Genomic DNA, 17810 nt, shown 5'->3' with positions numbered 1-17810 from the left:
TTTCCGTTTCAATTATTTTGTATTTGGCCGTATCTGTCACATATGGGTTTAAATAAGCAAACTAACATATGATCGGAAGACCAAATACCTGTCAAACGACTTTTAACGTTAAATTGTATAAATGGCAATAGCCTTATTTAATTTCAATAAACATTGAATCACAAAAAATATTTGCTCCGCCGGGAGTCGAACCCGGATCTCTCACTTGCCGGGTGAATGTGCTACCATTACACCACAGAGCGCTTACTTTTTCCGATTCAATTATTTTGTATTTGGCCGTATCTGTCACATATGGGTTTAAATAAGCAAACTAACATATGATCGGAAGACCAAATACCTGCCAAACGACTTTTAACATTAAATTGTATAAATGGCAATAGCCTTGTTTAATTTCAATAAACATTATATATATATATATATATATATATATATATATATATATAAAACTTTCAACCATGCGTAATTTTCCAGGATTAAATAACTGAAGCGGTGTTTCAGCATGTTAATCAAAAGTAACACACTAGATTTAAAAATTGAAATTCAGAGATTCGTGTAAAAATTCCTTCAGGGAGCTTGAATTGCTGACTTTGCCCTGTCTCTACATTGTTGAGGTTGCTCTGTACTGCCGATTCAGGTGTGAGTTGGTCCAAGGCAGGGACGTTCACCAATATGGGATTAAGAGGCTGGGACAACTTCCGTATTCAACAGCACAGAACTGCCGCGTTCGAACATCCGAGGTTGGTGTTGATAAATAAGCTACCTGATGAGATAAAAAATTTTAATCATCCTACAAAAATTCAAAGCTCGATTAAGAAACTTATTGGTGTCGAGTGTATGATGAGCCACTGGGATCAAATTTGAAATTAATCGGTTAAATCCTTCAGTTCTGTTCTAAATTGTAATCAGCTAAACTATTGACCTATTATAGCTAAACAAGATGTACAGTATTATTATTTACTATTATTATTAGATACATCTTATATAATTCTATAAAACATAAAATTTAATATTTTTGTAACGTCAATTTTGAGTATCGGAAAGACTAAGTGTAGATGTTTTATTAAACATTTTTAAATTGCCTTTACTTAGAGGAAACAATAGAATTTTTAACACTTTGTACTCACTGTGAGAAACGATTTCAGAGAAGGGTCTGTGACGAAGTGTCCCGAATTTGGACTACCTCGCCCCCCCCCCCCCAGCTGAACCTCGTTCGGGAGCCCCCGGCCTGCCATAAACCGTGTGATCCGGCACGGAGGACCAAAACCTAGCCGGAACAATCGCGTGTAAACTCGTAAACGTCCGGTATGACGCATGGGGGCAGGTGTGCATTGCTAGTCAGCTGTCGCGCGTCAAACTGCAAAAACTGCGGGGAAAGTCGTAAAGTTGACGCGGGATGACTTTACGAGTCAACCGCCAGGGGCGCCATTGTGTCCCTACAAGGGTGGTTGTACCGAGGGGCTATTTAACTTTAGTGCCAGATTTTACCAGCGAAATTATTCAACTAGCCTTTAACAGAATGGGTAAATACAAACACGGACCGCCGCGCCGTACGTATATATTATGCATAATAAGTTAGAATCAGTTCTTGTGTGTAAACATAGGATTTAAGTTTCTAGTTTCTATAATAACAATAAAATATATTAAGTATTTTAAACCAATATTATCGACTCAAAACGTCTCACCTTGGTAATAATATAAGACAGATATATGTTCCCTACATCATATATCGTTACATTGTTATTACAGTTTTAAAAACGATAATAACAATTCAATATATTAAATATTTAAAACCAATATTATTAACTCAAAACGTCTCACCTTGATAATATAAGGCAGATATCTGTTCCAACATCATATATCGTTACATTGTTATTACAGTTTTAAAAACGATAATAACTGTACAATATATTTAGTATTTTAAATCAATATTATCAACAAAAACGTCTCACCTTGATAATATAAGGCAGATATCTGTCCCCAACATCATAATATATCGTTACATTGTTATTACAGTTTTAAAAACCATAATAACAATACAATATATTAAGTATTTTAAATCAATATTATCAATAAAAACGTCTCACCTTGATAATATGGCAGATATCTGTTCCCCACATTATAATATATCGTTACATTGTTATTACAGTTTTAAAAACCATAATAACAACACAATATATTAAGTATTTTAAATCAATATTATCAATAAAAACGTCTCACCTTGATAATATAAGGCTTTGTTCCCAACATTATAATATATCGTTACATTGTTATTACAGTTTTAAAAACGATAATAACAACACAATATATTAAGTATTTTAAATCAATATTATCAATAAAAACGTCTCACCTTGATAATATAAGGCTGATATCTGTTCCCAACATTATAATATATCGTTACATTGTTATTACAGTTTTAAAAACCATAATAACAACACAATATATTAAGTATTTTAAATCAATATTATCAATAAAAACGTCTCACCTTGATAATATAAGACAGATATCCTGTTCCCTACATCATATATCGTTACATTGTTATTACAGTTTTAAAAACCATAATAACAACACAATATACAATATATTAAGTATTTTAAATCAATATTATCAATAAAAAAAATAAAAACGTCTCACCTTGATAATATAAGGCTGATATCTGTTCCCAACATTATAATATATCGTTACATGGTTATTACAGTTTTAAAAACAATAATAACAATACAATATATTAAATATTTAAAACCAATATTATCAATAAAAACGTCTCACCTTGATAATATAAGACAGATATCTGTTACCTATATCGTTACATTGTTATTACAGTTTTAAAAACGATAATAACAATACAATATATTAAAATATTTAAAACCAATATTATCAATAAAAACCTCTCACCTTGATAATATAAGACAGATATCTGTTACCTATATAATATATTGTTACATTGTTACAGTTTTAAAAACGATAATAACAATACAATATATTAAATATTTAAAACCAATACAATCAATAAAAACGTCTCACCTTGATAATATAAGACAGATATCTGTTATCTATATCATATATCGTTACATTGTTATTACAGTTTTAAAAACCATAATAACAACACAATATATTAAGTATTTTAAATCAATATTATCAATAAAAACGTCTCACCTTGATAATATAAGACAGATATCCTGTTCCCTACATCATATATCGTTACATTGTTATTACAGTTTTAAAAACCATAATAACAACACAATATATTAAGTATTTTAAATCAATATTATCAATAAAAACGTCTCACCTTGATAATATAAGATATTTATCTGTTACCTACATCATATATCGTTACATTGTTATTACAGTTTTAAAAACGGCAATAACAATACAATATATTAAATATTTAAAACCAATATTACCAATAAAAACGTCTCACCTTGATAATATAAGACATATATCTGTTACCTATATCATATATCGTTACATTGTTATTACAGTTTTTAAAAACGATAATAACAATACAATATATTAAGTATTTAAAATCAATATTATCAATAAAAACGTCTCACCTTGATAATATAAGATATTTATCTGTTACCTACATCATATATCGTTACATTGTTATTACAGTTTTAAAAACGGTAATAACAATACAATATATTAAATATTTAAAACCAATCTTACCAATAAAAACGTCTCACCTTGATAATATAAGACATATATCTGTTACCTATATCATATATCGTTACATTGTTATTACAGTTTTAAAAACGATAATAACAATACAATATATTAAGTATTTTAAATCAATATTATCAATAAAAATGTCTCACCTTGATAATATAAGGCGCACCAGATATCGTTAAATTGTTATAAAATTGTTTTGAAACAGTCGTAGATTCTAATACAATGTGTTTTTTTATGTTGTCAGTCCAAATTTAAGTCTTTATTACTAAAACTCGTTATACATTTTGTAACCGTAATGATGGACAATACTCACGATCCTGTTATCCTAACAAATTCAATTCAATTTAAATTACTTTATTTGTATGTTATACATAATGTACAAAAGAGCGCATTTAGGGTCATAAGGCCCTGTCTTACAATTAACCCTAACCAAAATCATGTATTGCCGATATTAAAAAGTAAATAAACAAAGAAAAAACTTATCTACGTAGATAAATCCATACTTTTATGGTAGAAAATTACTTATATACTACGTAGAAAATTAAATAAGTATGGTCTTTATTTATTGCATTACCTTCAAGCATAATGGTGTTTTATATACAACTTTGTAAGGGTAACTTTGTAAAGTCGTAAGATTGAAAAAAAGTTGATGATCAGAAAAATGACCAGAGCGCCACATCCTTAAGAAAACGACGTTGCACTGACTAAGACTGCAATTAGTTGGAAAAATCGATATATATATATATTTCATTGGTGATTAAAACCTGGACATATTTACATTTTCGTTCCTTTATTCATTTTTATGTACAAGGGATGTCACATTTAAAACTTCAGTATTACACAATGTCATACAAGAGATTACGTTCAGTAATTTACATATAGTTCCAGGCAACAAAGACAAAAAAACAAAAAACATATATATAATAAGTTATAAACTTAAAAATTAATATAATATTTCAAGAGTACAAAAAAAATTGAAATATGCAGACAATTGTTGATCTATTCTAAAAATAATTTTAGCAACAATTGTATTTGTTTAAATTATTTAATTTGTAACCTTGTTATATTAACAAAAAAACTACCTTGTACTTACAATGCACGTAGTTTACAGAATGAAGATAAAGCGGCACTGAAAATGAGTCCAGCGGCGACTTCAATTTATAGCCTCGAGACGACGCGCATGCGCACTAGTCAGTTTTGGTCATTTGACCGCAGACTCCCTGACTGTGCGAATCGTCCGCTCACCTCAAAGTTTGAGGTTATGTTCACTTACATCTTTCGTTCATTTAGTTCCTTTACGTTTCAAAATGGACTTGAACGCGAATTGAGTTTTTGACGCGTATTTACGTGAACTTAATATTTTTAATGCATATAAAGGACGTATAATATATAATTTAATACAGTGGGATGTGACACAACGATATTAGTAAACTATACCTCGTGGAATGTTTAGAATTTTTATGTAACTTTCCGCTGATTTGGAAATTCGATGGGAGGAAAGATATCTATCTTCCGAGGCGATGGGTGGGCCGCGAACCTTACCGGGGTTATTTTCGCCGCCACATACCCTGCAGCCACCTATCCTCATTAAGCCTGTCAACCACTAACAATGCTTAATTGCCGCTCCCGGAGTGAAATATGGGCTCGAGAGGCGATCAGTCGAAAATTGGCCGCCAAAATCAACTCTGAGGCAACCATCGATCACGGGCTGCTCGGTCAGCGTTCGCCAGACCAAATTACTGTTGGGTCCATTATAACATTGTGCAGGACTGGAGCATTCCTCGAATATAACTTGTTCAAATTTGTTTCAGCAGCCTATCTTCAGTGGTGCTACACAATTCACACGGTTTGTGTAGTTCAGCCACTCGCTGATAACGCCGCTGATTGGAAAGTATGACAGGATTTTGGACGATGTAGATATTTTGGTGGACTAAATGTTCGAAATCGTGTTATCCATTCAAATCACCCAACATATTCTCCTATGATAAAAATGTTATACGTATTTAAAATGTAACTAGTTTTTTCTATCGTACCTTTTTTTAGATGATAAACATTAGCGGAAATATTTCTCAAAATATGCCTGGTTTTTACCCAGTAAAATATATTTTGCAGTAAAAAGGTACAAAATAAAAACAATAACATCTTTCTAAATGGTTTTGTCAAAAAAGTAAAATTACCTGATAAATGGAAACAAACGTGAAATTGTTGAACTATACATTAACAAAGACACCGAGTTAGTGAAACTTATTTTCGGAGAACTTTGATCCTCTTTCAGAGACGATGACAGAATGCAACAATCTCTCACTATATAATAGTGCGTATTTGTCACTTTCAAGCATTCCATTTATTTCTTTACACTCTTAGACAAAAACTAGGTTATGTCTTCTTAATACACAAATAATTGTATTTTTTTGCCTCATTTAATGCCTTAAAATATACTACCAATTTTAAATTAACAACAGTCTATAAACTTAACAGCCATATATTCCTAAATAAAACTTCAAAAGTTGACTGATTCGCTTAGTGGATCACCATAAACTCAAAATTCCGTAAAACCGAATGTTCTAATGTATTTGTTTCTGTGAGAACTAAAGGATATAATAAAAAATAACTTTCATGTATACGTGACACATTCTACGCGCGCGCGCGCGCGCGCGCGTGTGTGTGTGTGTGTGTGTGTGTGTGTGTGTGGCAGGTCACATAGTAGACATGTCTTATACTGTGGGGACGAACCGATAACAAACTATTAGAACTAGAGACGGATCGCGTTAGTCCGACTCCCAATAATCCGGACGCTGCGCTACTCCGGACAACATTTAGCCGCAATCAACCGTTTTTAGATTATCATACGCCAGTCTGAGTCTCAGGGCATGTTAAAATTGCTACAATTAATATTAGCATGTTTCTGATGTTTTATTAGTATTTCCTAAGTAATCCGAACATTTGACAATCCGAATGTCTCCGGCAAACAACTGTTGACACGGTTCACCTGTATTCATTGCCTTTTAAAATACTTATCTGAATATATTATTACTGTTTTATAAAACAATAACAAAATCCAAGTTGTTTAACTAGTGTCTACAAACTGCGAAAAACGATTTTGAAGTTTTAAATTTAATGCAGATTTTCTCGTACTATATCTTTGGGAGTACATATACATCGCAGCTTAGCACATGGGATTTTGATCTGGGCTGACTTACTTAAGGCACTCCAGTTCTTGGTTTGTTAAAGCACTTTTCAGAATTATAAACCTCGTGCTGTACAGCATCCTTACTCAAAATAAGTTCTTAAAACGATTATAGATTTCGGGAAATGATAAGAAAATACGTAGATTTGATTTTGAACGGTTTAACAACAGGCCCAAGACTATTTTTAATATCGCATTAAAATTTACATCGGCTACTTGACATTGAGATTGTGAATTTAAAAATGTTACTACTTTAAAAATTGATATGGTCATGTTGACTTATAGCAATACCGTTTAGTAGTATACATTTTACTTTGGAAATCGAGTACTTTATAAGAACACCGCGATTACTAAAATAAATTATATGTATAATATTAAAGTGTTCCTTAATCAACCAATAAAACCTAATCGAAAGCTACATATTGAATTGTGGTGCACTTTGATTCAAAATCACAAAATAAGTATTTCTTAGAAAACTTTGCACCTCAAATAATTGCAATTCAAACACTTAATTAAAATCAGCAAAAACTTTTTAAGAATTAATGGTTTATTTCTCTTCAATTATTTTTATAAAGATGATTTATCCACATTTCTATTAAATTATAATCTGTGGAAAAGTGCTGCACATCTTATTACATAATTAAGATATTGTAATTTTCTTAAAATATAATTATTTCTATTCCGATTTGCCATAGATTCAGCAAAACATGAATAGTAAAAACAGATTCAGTAGCTAGCGTACTGAAAATCTTTTCATCTTTTTTATATTCCTAACGAGACCATTTTTAAACCAATTAAGCCAGCGTATTATTATGGAAATTACACAATTATATCTCATAAAAGTTTGGAATATCTCAATGATCAATCTTAGTCCCACTCTTTATCTGTTAAATGACAAAGAGGAGAAGAATTTGTAGCAACACGCTATATGGCGCATTCCATCGCATTTTCAACGATAATTACAAGAGTATTAACCTAAAATAAAAAATACAAAAATAGCAGTTTTTCAGTCTAAAGCCTTGTAACGTGCGTCATCGAAACAAAAGTGACGGCAGGAAGGCCGGGCTGCGCGCGTGACGGTGTGTGCGCGTCGGAGCTCAGGGGTCGCCTAATTTCTTGTCGTTCCGGACTAATTGTAATCTTTTTCATGACAGAAGAGATAACTGTATTACGGAAATTGCACAAGTATTTCATAAAGATTTGAATACCTCAATGATCAATCTTAGTTCCAATCTTTGTCTGTTCGTAGAACAAATAACTACCTACTAGGCAAAAACACAAAATAAGGCGTTTTTACTCTTCAACTCAAATGACATCAGTATAAATTTCCACCAGAAGTAAACATAACTCGCCCTGAATTTAAATTTTCTTAATATTTAAGAAATTAAAAGTACAATAACAATTATAAAAGAAATGTACTTAATACTTCTCGATCATTTATTTCAAAAGAGTAGACATTAACAACCAAGGAATGTCTGTGTACATTTTAATAATTCGATGGAGACGATTAATCAGTAACTTATCATTCTCATCACAATCCGTTCCAAAGTAATGATAAGTTTTGAGTTTCTACACATAAAGTAGTTATGGTGGGAATGGTTCATTCAATGTGAATGTTGAGTTTAGCTCCAGTAATATTGATGAGACAACGAGAATACCTCTTCATCTACGTTACACTATATTTTGTATTTTGGGTGTCTCTGTTGTCGAAAGGATGTAAAGAGTTCAAGTTGGGCTTCTTTGTCGGTGCTTTGTTGGAACTTTTCAAGTCTGTGACGGCGTCAGATTCCAGACGCTGCACCAAGAGAAAGGTAAACTGGAGCTAAACTTAACATTCACATTGAATCAACCCTTCTCACTTAATGAGACTTAAGTTTTCAATATAATTATAGAGTTTTATAAACAACAAACGATACAGATTAATTTTAATAGCCTCCTTCTTAGAATTGGTCATTCTCATATTGATGGTCCGTGATTATAGTTCACTTTATTTGTTTAACTAATATTATATTGTATTTATAATATGAAAATTCTGAAGAGGCATACGCTTTGTGTAGAATACTGAAATTTTTATATAGTGAAATATTTATGACAATAAATACATACTAAGTGGATGCAATATATTAAATAAATGTGCTAACACAGCAAATGTACAAACCAACACGCACTATTTTTTTTTATATTTAAAATGGTCTTGTACGAAACATAGTATTAATTTTGATGTATTTGCAGTTATTGAGTTTAAATTTTCGAAACAATTACTTTAATTGAAAGGACATTTAAGCGTATATAAATATCATAATGTGGAAAATAGTTTACTATTGTTCCACACGGGTTTAAGCAAGAAAAGGCATACAAGGTAGAAAAGTAGGCGCACCTATTTAATTAAGTATTAAAAGAGTTGATTTTTAATAACTATATCGATTGGTAATTTCAGAATTTTTATTAATTTTAGTAACATGATAGACAATCGACTTAAATGTACGTTTCATTAAAATCAGCTAGACGATTGAAAAATTATAAGCAATGTAATATATCACACATCTTAACAATCCAAAATAAAAATGTAGATTAACCCACCTCAGTTGGATTGCAAATTGTGACCTACAGCGTATTTAACCTATATTTTATAAATAGAAACTTTACCTAAAATTAACAAATAAGATATAAAACCGAGATTAGGCCCATATGTACCTTCTTAACTAAGTTTTATAAATATATGACTCTTTCCCTAAAACAGTTTCATAGTATACTTTGAAACAATCCGGAAAGGTTCAAATACTAATTCAAAGGTTGTTATGTAAAACTAGATCTAAACGCCGTATAAAAAATATACGCAAAATATTGACTGCCACTTACTCTGTCGTTGGTATTTTTCAATCTCACCGGAAAGGGAAATTCCCAATTTCCGACACCCACCGGATAACCCAATTTCAAATTTATCAATACTACATTGATACTGACAAGACTAATTAATATAGTCTCCGAAAAGACGGACATTTCGCTGCCATTTACCGATTATTTTCGTTAACTAGAGGCACTGGACGTTCTTTAAGAGCGAGGGATTTATAAAAAAATATAACAAAATGAACATAAAATTTTATCTTTCTTTAATGACTTCCATTTCTTATATTACACATTTTTTTATTTAAAAAAGAAATGAAAGATTACGACTTTTGTACATTACAAGACGTTTTAAATCCTTTTTTGAGTGTTAGATATAAAGTTATTAATCTACAAGTAATGCCGAACAATTAAAAAAACATCATTTTTTATATAAAAAAAGGAAAGACGAATGTATGTGCTGATTCTTATTTTTCAATTTTCGAGACTTTTTGGGTTTTGTTTGCATTTACTTATTTAAAAACGCGTCAAAAAGCATGTTTAAAATGTCAAAATTTTACTCGTTCAAATTTGTTCGCCTGTTTTAAGAAACAGATCGTTATAGATGTTTTTGCTACGTCTACTACGGAAAAACGTCAAGTATACGTTTTTTCGTATACGTCAACTTGACGTTTTTCCGTAGTAGACGTAGCAAAAACATCTATAACGATCTGTTTCTTAAAACATGCGAACAAATTATACAAAAAACTTTAATCCGTGTGTAATGACGTATAGTTTGGTTAGAGAATCGAAGTAGAAGGAAGAAGAAATAGGCGTAGTTATGAGGATGTAATGTTATTTGGAAGAATGGAGTAACGATAGTGCAAAAGCAGATTTGGAGGTAAAAGGTTAGTCTGCTGCGATCAGGCAAGCGTTTCAACTCAAAATTCAACTGCAGTCCAATACATCTTCAATTTCGTGCAGTTTTCACACATCTACGTATAAAATGAGATTATAAAGAGTGCAAGCAACAAAACGGTAACGTAATGACTACGCACAACTTTCACTACTTCTGATGTATAAAATGGTGCAAGCGAAAAGCCATATGAGTGAGTGCTGGGAGATTCTCCCGCCTTGTATTTTTTTCTTTTTTTACTGCGAGTAAAAAGATTGAAGATGTTAGTGTGGAACAGTATATCGGGTAGCATGCTCAACCGGTGTTATTAGGTGGTCGAAGCAGCAGTATAATTGTCAAACCTGTAATATTTAAATAGATTTAAAATTTAGTCAGCGATCCGAATAATATTAACGTCAAAGACCAAAAGTCACGAACACATTATGTAATTAATATTGATAAATTACGGGTTAAGCAGAATCACTTGATTAGATTTATTCTACGAAAAAATTAATTGTTTTGACTTTTTTGACAATTCAACATCTTTTCATTTTCAAAGAATTCGGAATATTCTATACAAGAAGCGAAAATACGGGCTAAACAACCTGGTTTATAATACTAGGCTGATAATTCACAATACCTTTCGTAACTCTAGTGCTAACAAATCATTATTTAGACGGCCTTTTGATTATTTTGGACCTAAATACATCAATCAATTGTCTTTCGAAATAAACAATAGTACTAGCTTTAAGATATTTCCTTAAAAAAGTAAAAGTTTGTTTTCAAACGAAAGTGTTGATTTTTTGAATAATGTAATTGGCTGTTGTTGTACTTAATATTTTTGTTTATTTCCATTTGTTATTTATTACTACTGTTGTTGTTAAGCTCGACTGTTTGATTTTTCTTTAATATGTTCAGTTCTCATATCGTAATTGCATTGTTGATCTATTGTTATCTTACTTCATACTTTATTATCTGTTACTTGTTACTGTCTATAGTTTATATTGTTACCCTACTCATGTTATTATTAGTGTCCTTGTTATTTATGAAAACATTGTTAATTACTTTTATATTATTATATTTTGTTCAAGCATGCTATCTCTACCATAATATAATCAATAATTGTAAAAATGGGTTACCGTTGGAAATAAAACAAAATAAAAATAGGCCTAGCTCAAACACTTTTGGACAGTAGGAAAGTTTAGTAACTGTATAAGAACTGTCAAAAGTAGAAAGAGAAGATATTGTTTCAAGTTACTACTATTATTTTATTACAGTTTCTAAACTTTATGTGGCGATAATACACCCCAGGACGACATAGATAGCAAATGACCTTACATTGAGATAAGGACTCAATTTACAATGTTATTATTATTATCTAATAGCACTGTACATGTAAATACGTGGCAATGAAAGTTCCGAATTGTTTTCAATTTGTTAATCTGTACTAAAATGTGGAATAACACATCATGATCATCATAATCGTCATTTAGATTTGTCGCTGATGACGATGACCAGCGCTCGTAATATTTTTTTGTAATCCCCGATATGAGTAAACTTAATTTAATGCTGAATATAGCAATACATGAGCAAAAACATTGATATTGACGGTCGACCATATAATACGGTATGCGACATATATATTTTTCTGTAAGCGAATTCTACTGAAAATAGATTTACGTAAAATTTTGTTTGTCTGTGAAAAACCTATCTACGGAATAAAAACACCCCTTAAAAGCTAATCCAAGCGTGTATTTTAATTATTACTGATAAGATATGCAATTTAAAACTAGGATCAATATTATGTAAAACGTAGTTGCTGCGATATATAGAATTACATACCACACGGAAAGTTTAATTTGATAGATAAGAAACATAATTAATTTTAAATAATAAGTTATAGGTTATGGGCTTTTTGCTGAAGAAGCCTCTACTCTCAATGACAGTCAACTCGAAGCATCCTACCGCAGGTTCCTTTCCTCGCATCAACCGAGGAACTAGGTTTCGAATCCTGGTTTGGGCAAGGCATTTTCACTCTAAAGCATCTGAGCCTACCCTGAAGTAACATGATCAGTGTTTCTAGGTTAGACCATCAGCATTTGCACCAAGCAAAAAAAAAAAAAAAAAAAAAAAAAAAAAAAAAAAAAAAAAAAAAAAAAACTTAGGGTTTCAGTAAAATCTCAATGCAGATTTTTTGAACGATATTTAAAACACTGTTACTCTATAATCTATATGAATAAAGGATGTTTATTACGGGGTTAGAATAATAATGTTGGCGCGACGTATTATGATTGTGTGGAGGTCAGAATCGATTTAGGTCATAACATCTTGTTTTTTTTTTTCAATGTTTCTGTGTGTTATCTCCATCATAACTTAACAACTAAAAGAGTCTACCTACAATTTTAACCTGTAAATTGTTTGTGCAAACTACATTGACTTAAGGTACTGCCTGTCTAACAATTTATAATTTTTGTTAGGAACAATAATTAGTACACGAAATATGTTACCAGTATATGTTTTCCAACAAGAAGAAAAATGTATATAAACAAAAACTCATCAATCAATACATTAATAAATAAAAATGCAGTTTTATAAAAAAAAAATTACTCCGTAAAGGTGACAGTTACGTGTACAGTGTGTGTCGATACTCAGTGTTACGATCTAGGATCTAGCGAGATCCTGTGGTTGAAAGGTTATTGACCATACAACAGCTATGTTACAACATCCTACTGTTACACACAGTTGTAACAGCCTATGTTTCTGCCTGATAACTGACAAGTTATCAGTTTAACATTTTTAATAATTTTAGACTAATCTTACAGAATACCTTCGCCTCTATATTGATTTTTATTCCCTCAAAAGAGTTCCAATCGTCGAGAAAAAGGTATTTTTAGACTGTGTATTTTCATATAATTTATGATAAAATGATGAAAGAAGTGGTTGAGTTTACTCTCTGGTGGAAAAACTTTGGCTTCAGTATTTATACTCAATTTTTTTATGAACGACAACATAATCTATTCAAGGGTCGAAATAATGGTTTTTGCCCAAACAATAAATACAATTATATTATGTAAACAATTACAGTTACAACAATATCCATTAAGATTTAATACTACAAACCCCTTTTAAGTTGGTTAACTAAATTAATACTATTTCAGCCGAATAACTGTAGCATTTAACCCTTTCGGTTGATACAATCAAAATAGTTTTACACTTATTTTAAAATTCGACTTAACCTTTCATAGGAACTATAACTGACGTGATTTTCAGATTTGTTTAAAATTAGCAGACACCTTAAAGTCAGGATAGAAAACATAAATTTTAGCATACTTCGTTGATAGACTTTCCAGTTACCAAAGAGTTTAATGGATACTACGGAGATTTGGGTCAAATTAAGGGAACACCGTATTCGATATTTTTCCCGCCAGTACTACTAAACTCTGAGATTGCAACCTAATTTCTACATTAGTGTTTTCTTTTGAAGGCAGTAATTCAGTTACAGGAATATAGGTCTATGTGATAGAAAATCAAGTTCAACACTTTTTAGACTATCTCCAAACAAGGTTTGTTTTTGTTGCCATAAATTACAAACATGAATTTCCCTAATTGACAAGTCTCCATGCTTCGTTAATCACTTCATTATGGCAACTTTTAAGTAAGGTATGATTTTACAGATCTAGAATAAAATTACATAGAAGTGGTTATTCAAGCAGTCTTGATAGATTGACTAATTAATTAAGGTATTGTTATTTTTGCTTAGGGCAATGACAGCAACCTTTCAGACGTTTTAAGATATGCAAAGTTCAAACAATAAAATCAAATATGACTTGTTTCAAAAGAAAATAAATACATAGTTTGGCCATAACGAATAAAACAGTCATTAGGCTAAAATTATAGAAATGACGCTATAAATTTAATCGAAATACGGTATAAAAACTTTGCCTTCGGCTTGGGACGGTTCGATACGTAGAGGCTGGGCGGGGGAGGGTGCCACAGACGTCACTACAAACACAGCGCCCTCTAACCGAGGGAAGCCTTCACTTTCTCTGATACTCGCTATGCAATAATTACACACTACCAATCTAACCAACACTAAACCCAGCACTCCAAGATAGTTTGTTACACTACAAAAGTGCTATTATTAAAGTATTGACCCATTGCAATTTTGCTAATTTACAAATAAATTATAAAGAAAAATTAGAAATGCTGATAATAGAGTTAGTTGATCTTTTGCAGTAATGTGCAGATAAATAAAAACTCCCGATTGGCGGATTACATTTTAGGTCAGCAGGGGACGAAAATAGTCTCGAGTCGGTTAGACTCGATTCCCACGTAGGCCTGGTATTTATTCGGTGCGAGGTTTCCATGCAGATTGGGATTAGACAGCGTAATGTAATTAGTTAAGAGGGGGGTCCGAGGCGTCAGAATCGGTCCCGAAATAATCGCAGTGCAAGCGTCCGTTGTAAAAATACAGCACAAAACGTCGCGGCACAGCCGCTCTTACTGCAATGTAATATTTACTGCCCTGGCAGCGTCGCGTAGTCTGCCTGTGTTCAAGCTTACAGGTTATGTACTCACCAGTTCGGAAATGTTGTCCAAATCACAGATCGGCCCACAATCGCTCGCTACCAACGATACGAACACATTCAACAAATTATCACTAAACATCAACGACAATATATTTCGAAAGACTAGGCGAGTCAGAATTGATTTAATTATACAACAACGTCAAACATCAATCCCTACTGAGCATATCGAATGCTAGGTGAACTTGGACCCGGTGGGTGGCGCTCGACGAATCGTCGGCGAGGATCCCGGAACACTCGCGGAGACCAGTCGACAATTCCTCATCACAAAGGCTGAATTTCCTCACAACTGAAACCTCATCGATCTTAGACTGTTGGTGTCAGGTTCCCGAGACGGCACGGACCGAACGCGACCAGAGACGAGCAGCGGCTGACTGAACTTGCCCGATCACTGAGCTCTCTGCAGTGCGCCTTGGACGAGCAGGTCTACCAACTTCGCGCCGCGAACATTCCCACCGCCGGACACGTGTGGCCTAGCGAGGTCAAACTGGTCCTGCAGACATTGATACTCCAGTACCACGGCCGGTGGCTATAGCTCGCTAATGAATTAGGCTGAAACTTTTTTATAATAATTTCTCGTAATGTCTAACCGTAACAATGAAAAAAATATAATCGTACTTTTAGAATATTTTTCATGTTGTGTCAGATTTACTAGAAAAAGTATTACAGTTTTATCATAATATACATATAATAAAACTCAATACAAACATTATTTATATTTTTTTTAATGGCATAAGCAGGACACAAGACGGTATTTATTATTTTACAAATCCTCCAAGTTGACTCTCTTACTTTCTAATCAACAAGGTTAAATTATTATAACCCTTTTCTAGACATTTAAAAAAATTTTCGATCATAGTCATAGTGCAATTAGAAATGTGCAGTACTAAGTTAAATCTAGAATGTTGTGGACTTAAAAAATTAAGAAACCACAAAAATCATAATTAATTTGTAATAGTGTTGAATTAAAAAACTCTTTGAAACGGCAGTGAAGCAACAATGGTCGGTTTCCATGACGACGAGTCGGAGCGGGAAAGTGTGTCCCCAACGTTGGCAGCACTGCAGCCGGTTGGGCGGGGCCACTTGTCGGCGGAGGGGAGTCCGCTTCTCCCTCGACGAGACTGAGTGCCCTCTTTTTTCCATGCCATTTTTTCAGTGACCATAAGAGCACGGTGAAGGCAGTATTGATTGACGTAAGTCATTCACAGAGACAGTTGCAACTGCGACTGGTTGACGCGAAGCTGCCACGCACGCTCAGCCATGCGCTCGCGAAGCAGTGACTAAGACTGAGACGATGGCACTTCTATACAGAATCGACTACGATTAAAAACTTCGTATTGAAATTTTTGACATTAGATCTGACAAGAGTACTTTTCATAGTAATAACTAAGCTAATTTTACTATCATTAATTACCTAATTAAAAAAATTAGAATTATGCCATAAGTATTTATCACATTACTGTATTTGATATTTAAAAGTATGTTTACTTCTCCCAATATCAGCAACAGCGTATAAACAAGTAAACTTGGGTAATTATTGTCGTGGTCAACAGCACCTGCAACTTTAGTGAACTAAAGCATTTTTAAAATTCAAAACTTAAACTTCACAAATCCCATTTGTGATCCATAATAATAACAACAAAAATAATAATCTTTATTCCTCTCATTTTTTTTTCATATATACATGAAATTTACAATTTCATATCAACCCGAAATACCACTCTGTACTTGAAAAATCTTACACAATAAACACAGAGAAGTGTTAAATTTCCAATAATAAATACCATATAGAGGAATCTCTCAGGCTTACCCTGATTAGAGTACAAAATCTAAACTTATTTTTTTACGGCTAGAAGAATAATATACAAATGAAATACATAACCATCCTAAACTGGACTACATGTGAAAATGTAAAACTTATTAATAGATTAACAACACGCAGAAATATTTTGTGGACATTTAAATTATACTAACAGTGTCAGTACCTATCTAAATAATGCCATTAAAATACAATATTACAAAGATAACAAAATAATAGACGTTGATAAATTGAGCTATGAATGCAGATTGCAGTGACTCCCCCCCCCCCCGTACCAACAGACCGAACAGCTGACAGATAAGCTCAGATAAGAAAGAGGATAAGGAAATCAAGTAGTATAAAAGGTCGAAATATCAATTATTCAGTTACAAGAATCCAAGGGTCTTGCAAAATATTAAGAAACAGTATACCCCTTCCCAACAATGATTATAAATATTACTTAACTCAACTAAAATAAAATAAAAAAGTACGCAAACTGGCTAACCTAAATTATTATAATCAAACAAAATCGTAGAAAACATCTTGAAAACATTTCTTGAAAACTTGAATTTTTCTTTTTTAATCAATAATAGAAAAATTCAAGTTCTCAAGAAATTTCCGAAAAGTGTGGAGAGTACGGTATGTCAAAATATTTAACCAAACAGTTAATTGACAAATTGCATTCTTAATGAAATTATTTGGTGCAAAACGGTAATAGTTTTAATTTTATTCTTTTCGTTCATGGTCAATTTTAAAATTTAAGAAATAAAAAATAGGCTATTAAATGTTTTGAAGATGCTTTAATACAAAGCTGTTACTCAGTATACATTGAATAACCTTCCCTAAAACAAT

The 17810-nt window shown here is 32.2% G+C and overlaps 1 protein-coding gene across 1 annotated transcript in view; it reads right to left on the bottom strand.

Moving 5' to 3' along the window:
• The window catches only part of LOC124353623 (protein TMEPAI-like), a 137188-nt gene extending 121620 nt beyond the window's left edge, over positions 1 to 15568 (bottom strand). Inside the window, exon 1 of the mRNA XM_046803547.1 lies at positions 15153 to 15568. The gene's annotated coding sequence lies outside the window, so the exon portion shown is untranslated. The remainder of the gene's footprint in view (positions 1 to 15152) is intronic.
• Positions 15569 to 17810: the final 2242 nt, after the last annotated feature.

This window comes from Homalodisca vitripennis, chromosome 2 (genome assembly GCF_021130785.1).
Source record: "Homalodisca vitripennis isolate AUS2020 chromosome 2, UT_GWSS_2.1, whole genome shotgun sequence".
In the NCBI taxonomy this organism is placed as follows: domain Eukaryota; kingdom Metazoa; phylum Arthropoda; class Insecta; order Hemiptera; family Cicadellidae; genus Homalodisca; species Homalodisca vitripennis.
This window is presented reverse-complemented; position numbering and strand designations above follow the sequence as displayed.